Source organism: Mus caroli, unplaced genomic scaffold (genome assembly GCF_978045245.1).
Source record: "Mus caroli unplaced genomic scaffold, Mus_caroli_1 scaffold_1, whole genome shotgun sequence".
NCBI lineage: Eukaryota > Metazoa > Chordata > Mammalia > Rodentia > Muridae > Mus > Mus caroli.
Genome location: NW_028227256.1, coordinates 12260110 through 12274717, shown reverse-complemented (window position 1 = coordinate 12274717; position 14608 = coordinate 12260110). Strand labels below are relative to the sequence as shown.

Sequence of the window (14608 nt, the reverse complement as noted above, 5' to 3'; positions counted from 1 at the left end):
CCAGGCTGAGCAAGCCAGGATAAATAATTGAGGAGCATCAGTCCTCCATGCCTACATCAGTTCCTGCCCTGCTTGAATTCCTGTCCTGACTTTCTTTGATGATGAACAGTGATGTATACGTACCAGTAATAAATAAATCCTTTCCTGCACAAGTTGTGTTTAGCCATGGTGCTTCATCACAGCAAGGATAATTTTAACTAGGATAAGTAATCATTAGAGATCTGAGTATTTGGAACATGTGCAAGGAAATAAAATGAGTTTAAATGATATACAAAGAAAATGGTGCTGTTGTGGCAGTGGGAAACAAAATAAATACACATATGACCTAGGAAGATTTTGAGGGATCTTCACTGTCAAAGAAACTCAAAGCTGGCCTGAAGGAAAAGAGGAAACTTACATATTCCTCCCCCTTTTCCTACCCCTGTTTAAAGTAGGTTCTTGATCTTATCCTGTGTGTATTTCTACAAGAGCATGCTAGTCTCCAGGCATCCAGCTTATCTCTTGTAATTCAACCACCTCAAAACTCCAGTTTAGAAAATTGTCCCTAAAACAAAGAGGGAATTTTTGTTTTTAAATTTCAGATAGCCTGTCCTCTGGGATAAAATCTGAAGTTGTAGCTTGGCATACAACACTCTGATGTCTTCACTTGCTTCATTCCCCTCTGATCTCAACTTCCTACAACACTGAGCCAATCACCAGCCAGTTCTTTTCCTGACCATGCTTTGCAAATGCTGTTCCCTCTGCCTAGACCATGCTCCATCTGTCTCCTTCTCCACCTGGAGAGCACTGACTCATCTTTTGAAAACCAGCTTAGATGTCACTTCATCTGTGAAGGCTTGTCTGACACTCCCACAGAGAAGATGAGACTGACAGCTATGCTCAGATCACCCCCACCAGCCAGCCTTGCAAACTGGACCTACTATCGGCCTGTCTTGAGTGTTTAGCAAGCTTTGTGTTTTGATCCTGTTGTTGGCTACTTTGCTTATTACTTAGCCAGTCATGAAACTCACCTATTTACGGAAAAGCCCTGAGAGCTCTGATGACTTATTACATGTAGATTAGTGCATCTCTCAAACCTCATCAAAGAAGTTTCCTGTTATAGTAAATGAAAATTAACAGAGGCCTACAACTGGCCAAGGAGCAGAGACTGAGTGAGTGTGAAACACTGAGCTTCAAACGGCCCATCTGTATCACTTCTCCTCCCTCCAAGGTTCAGGAAGCACTTCAGAAAGGACAGAAGAAGGTTGCAAGAACCAGAGGCAGTAGATGAGTACAAGAAATAGTATTTTACAGACACAACAAGGCAGGTGCAAATATGAGCTCAGAGATTGTAAAAGCATGCAAATGCTCTGCACAGGCTCAAGCCAGGAAAAGCCTCAGCATGGAGAAGGAGGTAGACATGAATGCTCACTCCTCTCTGAGAGTTGATGGCTGCTAGGAGAGGAATAATCTGTCTGACTACCTGGTGGGTCAACTACACTAGAGTAGATGGCCATACACCCAAGACTATATAAACAGCACAAACTGGATTTAATGGGTTGAAGAAGAACCCAGAAGACTGAGTTTCTGAGGAAGGAAAGGGGGTGGATCTGGGAGGAATTGGGGGAGGAGGCAATTATGACTGAAATATATTGTATAAAATTCTAAAACTAATAAGAAGGCTTTAAAAAATAAAAACCTTAAGAGTTTCACTCTTTCAAATCAACCAGTCATGTATTAGAACTGCAGTAACTTCCTCTAATGGGAAGAGACAGGCTCAACAAGTGCTTCTGAAAGTCAAGATGCAGTCCCTATGCTGGTAGTTCTGTAAAACTGCCCAGAGCCAGAACACAAGAAACTCGGCCATGTGTGTAGGAACCCTGTCTTATGTCCTTCAAATGTTCACAATCTCCTGACACCTCCATATGCAAAGCCCTGCTCATGATGCCCATGTCAGTGTATTCCAATTCTGTTTTTTACAGAGGAAAGTGACGACTACCTGTGTAACGTCACCAAGAGTTGTTCACCACATTGAAAAACTGTGTTACCTTATGTAACACTGTCTGGGCTAACTGGTTGACCACAGTAACACACCCACATCTGTTTACAGCACACAGTTGTCACGGTTAGTGAATGTTTATCTCACTCCTGTTCTAAAACAGCAAATATACAAGTGTCCGCACTGTCCGAGAGAGAGAACATTACTTTCTTATCCATGTGGTTTTATTTCCACTTCTCTCTGATAGTCACTTGAACATTCAGCAGTTCTCCTTCATTCTGTCCATCTCGAGCTGAGCAAACACACCACCAGACCTGTTTCCCCTGCAGGTCTTGTCCCTTTTATGTGCCTTTTCTACTACAAATGGATTAAAGTATATGTGCAGACACCTTAGGTTATGCACACATTTCATTTCCCAGCAGCAAAAGGGACTTTGCAGAATCCTGGCAAAGAAAGTTCAAGTTCCTTACTGAAGACAGAGCTATGGCTCTAACTATATGGAGCATTTAAAAAAAAATTGCATTTCCTTACCCTGGATCCTTCTGTGATGCAGCGCCTCAGCTCATTGCCATGCCACCCAGCAAGACCATGTATGGTACGTTGTGCTGATTTATGTCTCTGCTTCTGTCTGAGAGCGCATGATGCCTTCCACCCACTCCCAGAGGGCTCAGCACAGAGGAGAAACCCAGGAGAACCCCTGGGATGACATAGCCGATGCCAATCCTAAAGGCATTGCTCTCAGGATAGACTTATGAGTGACTTAGTCAATGCCCTGCCCAGACCAAACTAAGAAACTCAGAACTCCTTGTGCATAGCTCTCTCCAGCACCTACCCCTATCCTTGTGGGCCAGGATAGTAGAGTATCCACCTTGGTATCCCCCAAAATGTCTCATACAGAGAGGTAAAAACACATTATCTAAATAAATGGTCGTGGATCTCATTACTGACAGTACTGTACTTCAAGTATATTATTGATTTTAAAGGTTTTGTTAAATTTGTCTGAAGACCTGAACATAGGACTTGTTGGTTTTATTTTTTTTAATGGATAAATGTAAGTTTTAAAGTGAACTTTTATATTACAAGCCAACTGTCAGCTAAAAGACAACTGTATGTACTGTGTCACCCAGCCTAGGCGACACATCTGTGTGAAAAACAGAAGTGTCAATCAATCACGAAGAAGAATCCAAATATTTGATTCTATGGCATCTTGCAAACAATATTTAATCATTTTATCCTTCAAACTTAAGCCAGATGGCATTTTCTACATAAACAGAAGCAGTGGCTACTTAAAAAGAACTTTGCCTCAAATATTATTTAAGTTCTCCTGACAAATATTTCAAAGTAGAATCAGTTTGTGCTCTCGCAATTACAGTTATTAGCTGGTGTTCAGAAACAGGCGTTGTAAGAATGCCCTAGACAGAATCTGTTTGGAAACTATGCTTCAATTTCCATCAAATATAGGGTTTGTATTTTGCAAAGTTAAAGATAAGGACATTGATAAATGTCTTATATTTTGAATACAATAATTTTGAAGAATAAATATGTACCTTAAAATACCTGTAATGTTATGTTATATTAAAAATAATTCACAAAACTTAGACATGCAATTGGCCTGCTATGAGAAACCCACCACTCAAGTCACTGTGTCGGGCACCTTTATATTTTGTTAATGTATGTGTACCATGGGTGTGAGAGTGCACATGCAGGAGCCAGAAGACAGATTTGGTGGTGTTCCTCTGGAAGGCTGGTCACTTCTTTTGAGATAGGCTATGTGAGTCAGCCTGTGTGTGCAGGAACCCTCCTGTCTGACCTCTCCATCACTAGGATGGCATGCCAGAATCACCACACTGTCTCTTACGTGCACTGCATCCTATGTGCATTCTGGGAAGTGCTTTATGCATAGAGCCTCTCACCTAGCCCCAAACTTCCAAGGGCCACTATAAGCACAATGCTGTGTAACAATGTTAACCTTCTTAAGACAGCCCCCACCACAATTTGAAAGTCAACCTAAAACTAAGCTATTTTATTCTGTCAGATTCACAGTGAACATTTACTGGGGATGGAGGGTGGGAGATGGGTTTCTCTTGAATTAAGACAACAAAAAAGATGCCCTTCAATTTGGTCTTTCTTAGGACCATGCCGTCCTTAGAGAGAATATACAGCTCCCAAAGAATTAAGAAATGAAAACATACTTCCTGGTTCTATGTAGGGTCACCCTTCTTAATACGCTCTAATATCAAAGTGGGTCACAGTGTTCCTGAACCCAAAACACTAACTTCAAACAGATTTCTCCATTTCCTTCCTGTGTGACTTTAGGCAGGAAAAACATGTGAATTTTAGTTTTCATGTTTGCATATAAAGGGCATGAGATATGGCTTCCCCATCAGGAGATTGTAACACTGAAAAAGTATTTTCAATATGTTTAAGACCTGGCTCAACTAAGTGTGGATATCATAATTATTTTATTCATTTAAAGAAGACAAAATAAATATTCTTATTTATAATGAAAATATTCTGATGTTCTCTGTAAGTCTAAAATGGAACATTTAGTAAAATTTTAGTGTTATTGATGATAGAGTTTCCAGAGAAGTCCTAAATTCATAGCCTGTGGCAAATTTTCATAACCTTGATCACGAGTTTGTTTTGATTAGCTTATTAAGTATGAAATTGTGAAGTGTGTTTCTACATGCAAGAGCTCTGTCATTTTGAACTGAAGCATTCCTCAGCTAAGAATGCAAGGGTTTGCTTTTTGTCTTTCCTTCTTCTGCTTTAAAAGCTGGGGACAGAGGCTGTCTTCCACGCATCAAGCCTGTGCTACATTCTGATCTAGCAATCTTCTTATACTTAATAAGCATTACACCAACTAACAAAGGAGATAGTTACGTATCTTTATGTTATTAAACTGCAGAGTAAAATCAGGTACAGCTCAGCTGATGGAAAAGGCATTTTAAAGAGGCTGCATGCAGTATTGCCTTGGCTCACATGGATCGAAAGACCCTTCCTGACACAGTTGGTTTGCTTTCTTATAGAGTAAACCTTAATAAAGAGCTTGGAACACTACATATCTATAAAGGAAGAGAGGAAGTATATATTTCCTCTAGTCTTTGGAGATACTTGTGGTCCATGACTAAAAAAGTCTCAAAGCTGCTCTGCTCTGTAAAGATTATTTTATCACCCTGGGAGTAATATGAGTATAAAGTCTTACCTTAAAAAATACTCATAACTTCAAAACTCTCACATATAAGCCATCCCTACTTTGCATGCCTCTTAAGGCCCTGTGGAACCAGCAAGCATTGTGCTTTTGTGTAACTGTTTCTTAGTGACTGTGCGACTATAAGGGACTGTAAAGAGTAATCTGAAATAAACAAAGTATCCCAACCTTCACTGTCTACCTTAGAATACACATGAAGTAATTTCCCATTAATTTAAATTTTATCTTAGTAACTAGTCAATAAAAGACCATAGTTTCAAGGAGTTAATCAAACAAAAGACATGAGCTGGGATGGAATGAAGTATGTTTTGTGGGTTTCCTAGATTGCCAGTAATATGATATGTGATCTACTTTCATAAGATGTATACAGGTGCAGTGATTTCTGTATAAAATCAGTAAAAGTAAAAAGTCATGCATTTTTTTTCAAGAAGCAAACTACTTTTCAGTGTTCCATAGACTTCGACATTTTTAAACATTCAGATCGTCTACCAAAAATCTGATCAGATATGCCTCTATATTGCCAAAAATGCGATTGAACCCACGTCCTGCATTTTTCTAGCAATCTCATTCTTGAACATCATAGAAGAGCAGGCTTTGTTCCCATCCCCCTACACACCGCAGGCATCAGCAAGGAAGCTTTGAGAGCCAAGTCAAAAGCACGGATGAGGTGATAGTTTCCTCCTGTCTGTCTGACCAGTCAGCAGACAAACAAACATACTTGGAGAACTTAAGTGTAGGATAAGGTGAAATGGATCTGAAAACAGTGAGACACAGATTGATTCTCTTCAGGAAAGGGGGTTGAGCACAAGAGGATGGGAGACAAAGTATGCAGCCAAAAGTGCCAAGTGGCAGGCAGCAGAGTCCTTTTCTGGAGTCCATGGGTAGGGGTGTGTGTAAGAGGGACACTTAGTGGAGGACACTAAGACAGGAAGGGGAAGGTTCAAGGAGAAAGAACACAAAGAGAACTGTCAAGTGGCTCACCCCTTTCTCCAAAAGTCTGAGTAGTGCTCAAGAAAGGAGAAGAGTATATTGGAGGGAACCTTGTTTGTCATGAGCAATGGCCCTGAACCCAGAGGTACTCCATGAAGGAGTGGCCCACAGGGGCGGCTTTGTGGGTACATATAAACACTTGGAGGTGACTTCCCCATTCAGTGGAGAAGTGAGTTATTTCCATACTGGATGATCGGTATCCTCAGGGAGTCTTCATGGCTACACAAGTAAGCCCCGTACTGAAAAATATATAGCACTGGAAGCAGCCAAGCTGAAACATGTACACTTACATGCACAGTGTAAGGGCCAAACTACCGAACGTTCTGATTAGTTTAAGCACAAGAATTCTCTAATGCAGATTTCTAAATGTTTTATTCACATATTAAAGGATAAGTGTGAGACAAGTTTTTTATTTATTGATGTACCCTGCACAAGTACCCAGTGGGTGAAATAGATAAGACTTTATGATATGAACAATTTTAACATATTACTCTCTTTTTGAATTCTTTCCCAGGAGACACTGACAGGAAAGACTTCAGACATTTGACCAAAATTGATTATTTGCTAATTCTATGAAATGTGCTATCACTGGTGAATAATCCAAAGGTGTCTATCCTACACAATGCTAGACATTTGAAAATAATAACAGTAAAATGTTTACTTTTTTAAAAGTTGGGATTGAAAAACAAGTCAGATTGTCAGCAAAACCCCAACCAATCAATAAGAAAAAATTAGAAACGTGAAGTGCCATTTAAAATATTGACATTAGTGTGTGACTTGATTGGATGGAGTATTGAACCTACATTCAATCACCCCAATGCCTACCTGTGCATATATTGGGCAAAATATCCCAGTATTAACCTTATCTATGTTATTCTTTACTGTCAAAACACTTGTGGGGTCACATAAATGGCATGTTTATGCACGTTGCACATTGGTTCTTTTTATGAATGGATGCAAACAAATACTCCTTATCTGAGGTAATAGATGGCAAGGTACTATCTTGAAAAGGTTCCTTAAGTCTCGGCAACAAAAGATGAGGCAGATGGTGGTGTCTTTCAGTGGCACTCGGGGCAATTGTATCCCCAGGACTCCTTGACATATTGTATTGGAAAAAGCCTTGGAGCGCTTTCCTTAAAGACCTGTTCTAGCTCCTTCCGAGGAACCAAGACTGCTCACCACTGAGGAATAAAATGCATGCATGTCTCTGTATTCTGGGGACTGTGCATACACAACAGATATCATACTCCCTAAGTCTAGTCCGACAAGTGTGTGCATGCAAGTGTGGCATTTACCATCAAGCGATCAGGACGAGAAGGCAACCGGGGTTCCTTTCTTACATACAACAGTTTCATCTTTTTGGTCAAGTTAGGCTTTTAAGGGGCTCATACTTGTGTGTCTCCCCCACCAGGAAGAAGCATTTCGTTAATAATCTGTCAGGGCTAACAACCCAGCCAGCTTTGTTTGTAAGTCCACTGGGCGCCATATGGCAGTTTCCAGTTCCTTTAGCAACTCAAGTCTCATTAGACTGCCACAGTGAAGCATCTCTAAAGAGCTCTTGGGGAGCTGCAATGCCCGGGTCACTTACCTAGCTCCCACGGACCCAGCTCTGCTCAGCCAGCAGCTCTGGCTCCTGTGCCACAGGGGGCTGTGGGATTCCCTGCTCCCTCAGAGGACTCCTCTCTTGCAAAGGTCCCTTTTGCCAATGATGTGTCGTTGGAAATCCCCCTCCCCTCCACAGAGAGGAGGGTCTGCCCGGCTGGCTGGAGCTCCAGGCAGCTTTCCTTCCTTCTTTACATATCTCACTCCGGTTCGCAGTCTCTAGTAAAAAGGTTCACAGAAGCCGCATTGGTAAGAAGCGAAGGCATCCTTTAAAAAGAACAATAATCTTCCTCGATCGTCACCCGCCTTTCCCCGCGTGGAGCCCCCATCCCCCTGCCGCCGCCGTCGCCGCCGCCGCCCAGACCAGAGAGGGCTGGAGTGAAGGGGGAAAAAAATCAAGAGGTTCTCTGCGCGCCGCACCAGCCCTGGACTTGGAGCTGGATCCCGCTGCCCGAGGAGCGGCTGCGGCCAGCGGGGGCGGCGGGTGCTCCGGGGCACTCGGTGGAGCTCGGTGGGTGTGTGTCTGTGCAGCAGCGACGCTGGCTCCGCGCGAAAAACCAGGCGGGGCGCTCGGGGCGCGAGTCCCCCGCCCCGTAGCTCTCCGGCCAGGCGCGCACACACGCCCGCGGCCACCCAGCCTCGCGCTCCGCCTTCCGCGCTCCGCGCACCCGCGGGCAGAGCGGCCACCAGCGCCTCTCTCTGTTTCTCCTCCTCCCGCGACTCCCAGGCAATCGCGGCTCCCGGGGGTGGGCGGCGGGGATGCACCGCTGGCCGGGCACCTCCTGGGAAACGCCAGGCTCGGCCTCCCGGCGTCTGAGCTCGACAGGAGACAGCGCCCCCGGTGCCCAGGGTGCGGCCCGGGCGCGGACGGTCGGGCGCCGCCCACACCTCGCCCGATCCTCCCTAGGCTCCTGTGGCCGCCTGGGTCCCGGCTCCACACCCACCTGTCTCTCTTGGTGGCTTGCACACGGACACACTAGGCAAGGGGTCCACAGCCTAGCGGCCACCCCACACACGCGGCCGGGGAAGCCCTGGTAAGCCCGTCGAGATGCTCCCGCAGCTTCATGGATTTCCTGGCCTTTCTCTTCCATCTGCTGTGCTCTCCTGCTGCCAGACCCCTAAGCGACCAGAACCAAGGCTCCTTGTTCCACCATGGGGAACTGGGACAAGGATATATGGCTCCTGAGGATGGGCCACGGAGTATTTTCCCACAAAAGAAGTTTCTCCGATAAAAAGGAATCCAGGTGGAATCTGACTTCACTTCTGTATCCTCCAGGACCATATCCAGGAGTCACTGACCTTTCTGTGTCTGAGGCTAAAGCTGGGTAGGACTCTTTACACACTCTGACTCTTGTTTCCCACAGGGGTGCTATGACCCCCCAGAGTCCACCAGAGACCTGGGAGGTGAGAAACTCCCAGGACTCAAATATGAAATGCCCCACAGTAGAGAGAAGGAACTTATAGAGTCCACCTCCAGCAGGAAGACAGGACTTCAAATGAGGGGGGGTGCCATCCCACAGTCATAGCTCTGACCCATAATTGTTCCTATCTGAAAGAATTACAGGAATGGAAATGGAGAGGAGCCTGAGGAAAATAAGGTCCAGTGACGGGCCCAAAGTGGGATGCAGCTCAAGGGGAGGTCCCAAGGCCTGACACTATTACTGAGGCTATGGAGCGCTCATACAAAGGGATCTATCATGACTGCCCTCCGAAAGACCAAACAAGCAGCTGAAAGAATCAGGTGCAGAAATTTGCACCCAACCAATGGACAGAAGCAGCTGACCACTGTTATTGAATTAGGGAAGAGTGAAAGAAGCTGAGGAGAAAGGTGATCCTGTAGGAGGACCAGCAGTCTCAATCTGAACCCCCCAAGATCACTCAAACACTGGACCACTAAACAGGTAGCATACACCAGCTGATATGAGGCCCCCAACACACATACAGTAGAGGACTGCCAGGTCTGTGTACACTCAGAGATGATGCACCTAACCCTCAAGAGACTGGAGGCCCCAGGGAGTTTAGAGGTAGGGTGTGATAGGGTGTGGGGGCATCCAAGTGGAGACTGGGTGAGGTGGGGAGGAGGTGTGGGATGTGGAGCAGTTGGAGGGTGCATGGAATATGGTGTGTAAAAAATAAATTGAAAATAAAATAAAATTAAAAATAAACCTGGTTTGCTTGCTTTAGTGGTCTGTTTACTGTCTGGAATTTTATGCCAAATTCCCCCTTAAAAAGAGGGCTATAAGCTGGATACCCCAGGCCCCTTCCCTACTTTGGAGTGTAATAAAAACAATAAACTTGAACAAAATTCCTGGGATCTTCAGGTTCCTGACGCAAGTACACCTTGACGGGTGGAAAATTAAGCAGTCAAAACAGTTGAGTGTCTTTCAGGAAAACACATAACTTAAAACACTCTTTCGAACAGAATTCAGGGCATGAAAATATATTCAAAGTTAGGACCCCCAACATGTCTTATGGCCAAGACTGTCTACCTATTGAGTTCAAACATATCTCATGTAGTCCGGGCATGGCTGGCGTGGCCTTCCCAGTCTCACTATGTTGAACTCGTGACTCTCTTGTGCTGAGTGATCTTTTTTGTGCTGTCAGACTTTGCTGGATGTTATGGGAACTGGTTCTTCTAAGTCCATCATTCTCCATTAAGAAACTTGCCTTGGCTTCTCTTTCCTCTCCCTGGGACTTCTGAAGTGTGAGCACCAAGAACAGAATGCCTGGATTCTAAAACCTTTATCATTATCCTGGCCGGGACCCAAGCACCAACTCTAAGGTCCAGGAGCTTGCAGGAAGCACATTCCCTTGCCCCCAGCCTTTCCATAGAGTTTACACTTTTCTGCAGACAATGTGTCTCCAGAACAGCCTTGAAACCATCACTGAGCCTGCACAGCTGTGTCACTGAGTCTCTCTCTCTCTCTCTCTCTCTCTCTCTCTCTCTCTCTCTCTCTCTCTCTCTCTCTCTCTCTTTCTTTCTTTCTTGTTTCTTTTTTTGTTTTCCCTAAATTATTCCTTACTACATCTCAGGTTCAAATTACCAAAGCCTTCTCAGGCCCATTTCATACTCTTAACTTTTCAGTGACACCCTGTGCCCGCACCCCCTCACCCCCACACACCCTGCTCTAAGACATCCAGAGCATATTGCCCCAGCTTTTAAAAGAGAAAACAGGGCCTTCTGGGTTTTATGACATATGCGTATCATCCTAAAGTGTGAGTTCCCCCAGGAATGATTTAAAAATCCCTTCATTGTTTTCGTGCCTTCAGTGGAACCCAATGCCCGCTATGTATTCAAAGAACACTTATTTCACAGCATTTTTTGTTCATTGAATGGAATCTATAGAAAATACTAAGTCTAGAAAGACATTTTAGCAGCTGTTTTGGGTACACTGAAATTCCAACCATGCAGTAAACTTTTTATATACTTAAGAGTGATTACAGAAATTCCCTTTGTTAGGCCTATATCAGAAATATTGTTTACCTTTGTGACATCTTTGGTAACCAAACCTCAAACTTTGGTTAGATTTGCGTATGTAGACTCCATTTGCTTACTGGGAAAACTGACCTGAGCCCAACAGCAATGATTCTGTCTCCGTTATCTGGGAGATAGGTCCTAGGGCTTGGTTACCCTTCCAGTCCCAGCTGTGTGTCTGAGATACAGTATCAAGAAAGCAGTCTGAAGCTGGGGGATGGGTCAGATGCTCACCAGTTTATATATTCATGGCATAGACAGAAGGAGGCACTGTGCACCATTAGTTATGGCAGGCTTCTCCCAAGGCACTGTGCTGGGCTCCAACCAATGCAAAAAATTCCTGCATCCATTATCATCAGATGCTTGCACCTGTACAGTGCATACATTTCCATTTGTCCCATTTGTTCTACAAAGGAAATTGTAATACTATGTCAAGGAAAAGCTGGACATGTTCTCATATTGCTCCTTAGCTCATTTTTAATCTTTATTGAGATTTATAGAAATGTTTCTTTTGCTGATACTTCAGTTTTTCAGAATCATCCTATGATATGATGAAATTATATTAAAGAGGAGAAATGACTGTTTAGCATAGTGTCAAAATGACACCTTGTATAGCCTGCTAAAATAAATAAATGTAGTATAAGTTTAGCCTGAAATAACCTTTCTGTATATCAGTACACACAATTTAAGTGGAATACTTGTTTCCTCAGACATTATAATGCTGATGTCTGGGAGTCTGCATATACAGAGTACAAAGCATAATATGTTCTTGGGGTTTTGGTGTTGACTGTAGCATTTGAAAATACTTAGTTGGCCTTCTGGTTTCTGTCTCCACAATGTAGCAGATCCTCTGCCACAGGGCTTACTACCCAAATACTGATGGGAGGGAGCAAGCCTCCCAGAAGTGCAGACAGGCCTGTGAGTGCAGGCAGGACCACATCTGCTGCACAGAAGAACCCACCTGGGACCCTCAGGACACAGGAACCAAGGGCTGGCCTGGGACAGGAGTCTTCCAGTCTCCATCTTCTCCCAGAGCTGATTCTGTGCCACCCAGAGCTACATGCACAGATACCAGCAGGAGATGGCTGTTCTTCCAGGAGTGCCCACACACCTGCAAGCACAGGTGAAATCACCACTTCTTTTCAAATTCCTGGCCCAAGAGAGATCCTCTCAGACCCATCAGGACACAGGAAGCAAGGATCAACAGGAAACAGGATCCTTCTGATTTGTGTCTGCATCCCAGAGATGACCCTGTACCACAGCTCTCCATACCCAAATTTCTCCAGGAGAGAACTGGTCTCCCAGGAGTACTGACACACAGGCTTGCAGGAGGGACAAGTCAAAGTCAGAGACAGCAAGACCAGCTAACACCAGAGATTACCAGGTGATGAAAGGCAAGTACAAAAACATAAGCACCAGAAACCAAGACTACTTGGCATCATCAGAACCCAGTTCTCCCACCACAGTTACCTCAACTCCCTGGTTACCTCAACACACTAGAAAGGCAAGACTCTGATTTAAAATCACATCTCATGATGACGATAGAGGACTTTAAGAAGGACATAAATAACTCCCTTAAAGAAATACAACAGACACAGGGAAACAGGTAGAAGAACTTAAAGAGGAAACACAAAAATCCCTTTAAGAACTACAAGAAAACACAACCAAACAGGTGAAGGAACTGGAAAATATCATCCAGGATCAAAAAATAGAAATAGAAACAGTAACAATTCACAAAGGGAGACAACAATGGAGGTAGAAAACTTAGAAAAGAGATCAGGAGTCATAGATGCAAGCATCACTAACAAAATACAAGAGATAGAAGAGAGAATCTCAGGTGCAGAAGATACCATAGAAAACATTGATACTACAGTAAAAAAAAAAAAAAAAAGAAAAATGAAAAAAACCGGTCCTAACCCAAAACATCCAGGAAACCCAGAACACAATGAGAAGACCAAACCTAAGGATAATAGGCATAGATGAGAATGAAGACTTTCAATTTAAAGGACCAGTAAATATCTTCAACAAAATTATAGAAGAAAACTTCCCTAACCTAAAGAAAGAGATGCCCATGAATATACAAGAAGCCTACAGAACTCCAAATAGATTGGACCAGAAAAGAAATTCCTCCTGTCACATAATAATCAAAACACCAAATGCACTAAACAAAGAAAGAATATTAAAAGCAGTAAGGGAAAAAAGTCAAATAACATATAAAGGCAGACCTATCAGAATTACATCAGACTTCTCGCCAAAGACTATAAAAGTTAGAAGATCCTGGGCAGATCTTATACAGACACCAAGAGAACACACACCCAGGCCAGATTACTATACCCAACAAAACTCTCACTTACCATAGGTGGAGAAACCAAGATATTCCATGACAAACCAAATTTACACAATATCTTTTCACATATAAAACCCTACAAATGATAATATATGGAAAGCACCAATACAAGGAGGGAAACTACACCCTAGAAAAAGGAAGAAAGTAATCTTCTTTCAACAAACCCAACATAAGATAACCAAACAAACATAAAGATAACTTCAATAATAAAAGGGAGAAACAATCACTTTTCCTTAATATCTCTTAACATCAATGGACTCCATTCCCCAATAAAAAGACACAGACTAACAGTCTGGAAACATAGACAGGACCCACCATTTTACTACATACAGGAAACACACCTCAGTGTCAAAGACAGACACTACCTCAGAGTAAAAGGCTGATAAACAATTATCCAAGCAAATGGTCCCAAGAAACAACCTGGAGTAGCCATTCTAATATCAGGTAAAATCAACTTTCAATCAAAAGTCATCAAAAACGATAAGGAAGGACCCTTCATACTCATAAAAGGAAAAATCTACCAAGAAGAACTCTCAATTCTGAACATCTATGCCTCAGATGCAAGTGCACCCACATTCATAAAAGAAACTTTACTAATGCTCAAAGCAAACATCACACCCCACACAATAATAGTGGGAGACTTCAACATCCTACTCTAAATATTTTTACAAACTCTACATCTGAGAGGGCTAATATTCAGTATATACAAAGAACTCAAAAAGTTAGACTCCAGAGAACCAAATAACCCTATTAAAAATGGGTACAGAGCTAAATAAAGAATTCTCAACTGAGGAATAACGAATGGCTGAGAAGCACCTAAAAAAATGTTCAACATCCTTAGTCATCAGGAAAATACAAATCAAAACAAACCTGAGATTCCACCTCACACCAGTCAGTATGGCTAAGATCGAAAATTCACGCTGGGCGGTGGTGGTGCATGCCTTTAATCCCAGCACTCAGGAGGCAGAGGCTGGCGGATTTCTGAGTTCAAGGCCAGCCTGGTCT

General features: G+C 43.3%; 1 protein-coding gene across 1 annotated transcript in view; it reads right to left on the bottom strand.

Annotated features, from left to right (window-relative positions):
• Positions 1 to 7889, bottom strand: part of Kcnb2 (potassium voltage-gated channel subfamily B member 2) — a 423142-nt gene extending 415253 nt beyond the window's left edge. Inside the window, exon 1 of the mRNA XM_021165716.3 lies at positions 7768 to 7889. The gene's annotated coding sequence lies outside the window, so the exon portion shown is untranslated. The remainder of the gene's footprint in view (positions 1 to 7767) is intronic.
• Positions 7890 to 14608: the final 6719 nt, after the last annotated feature.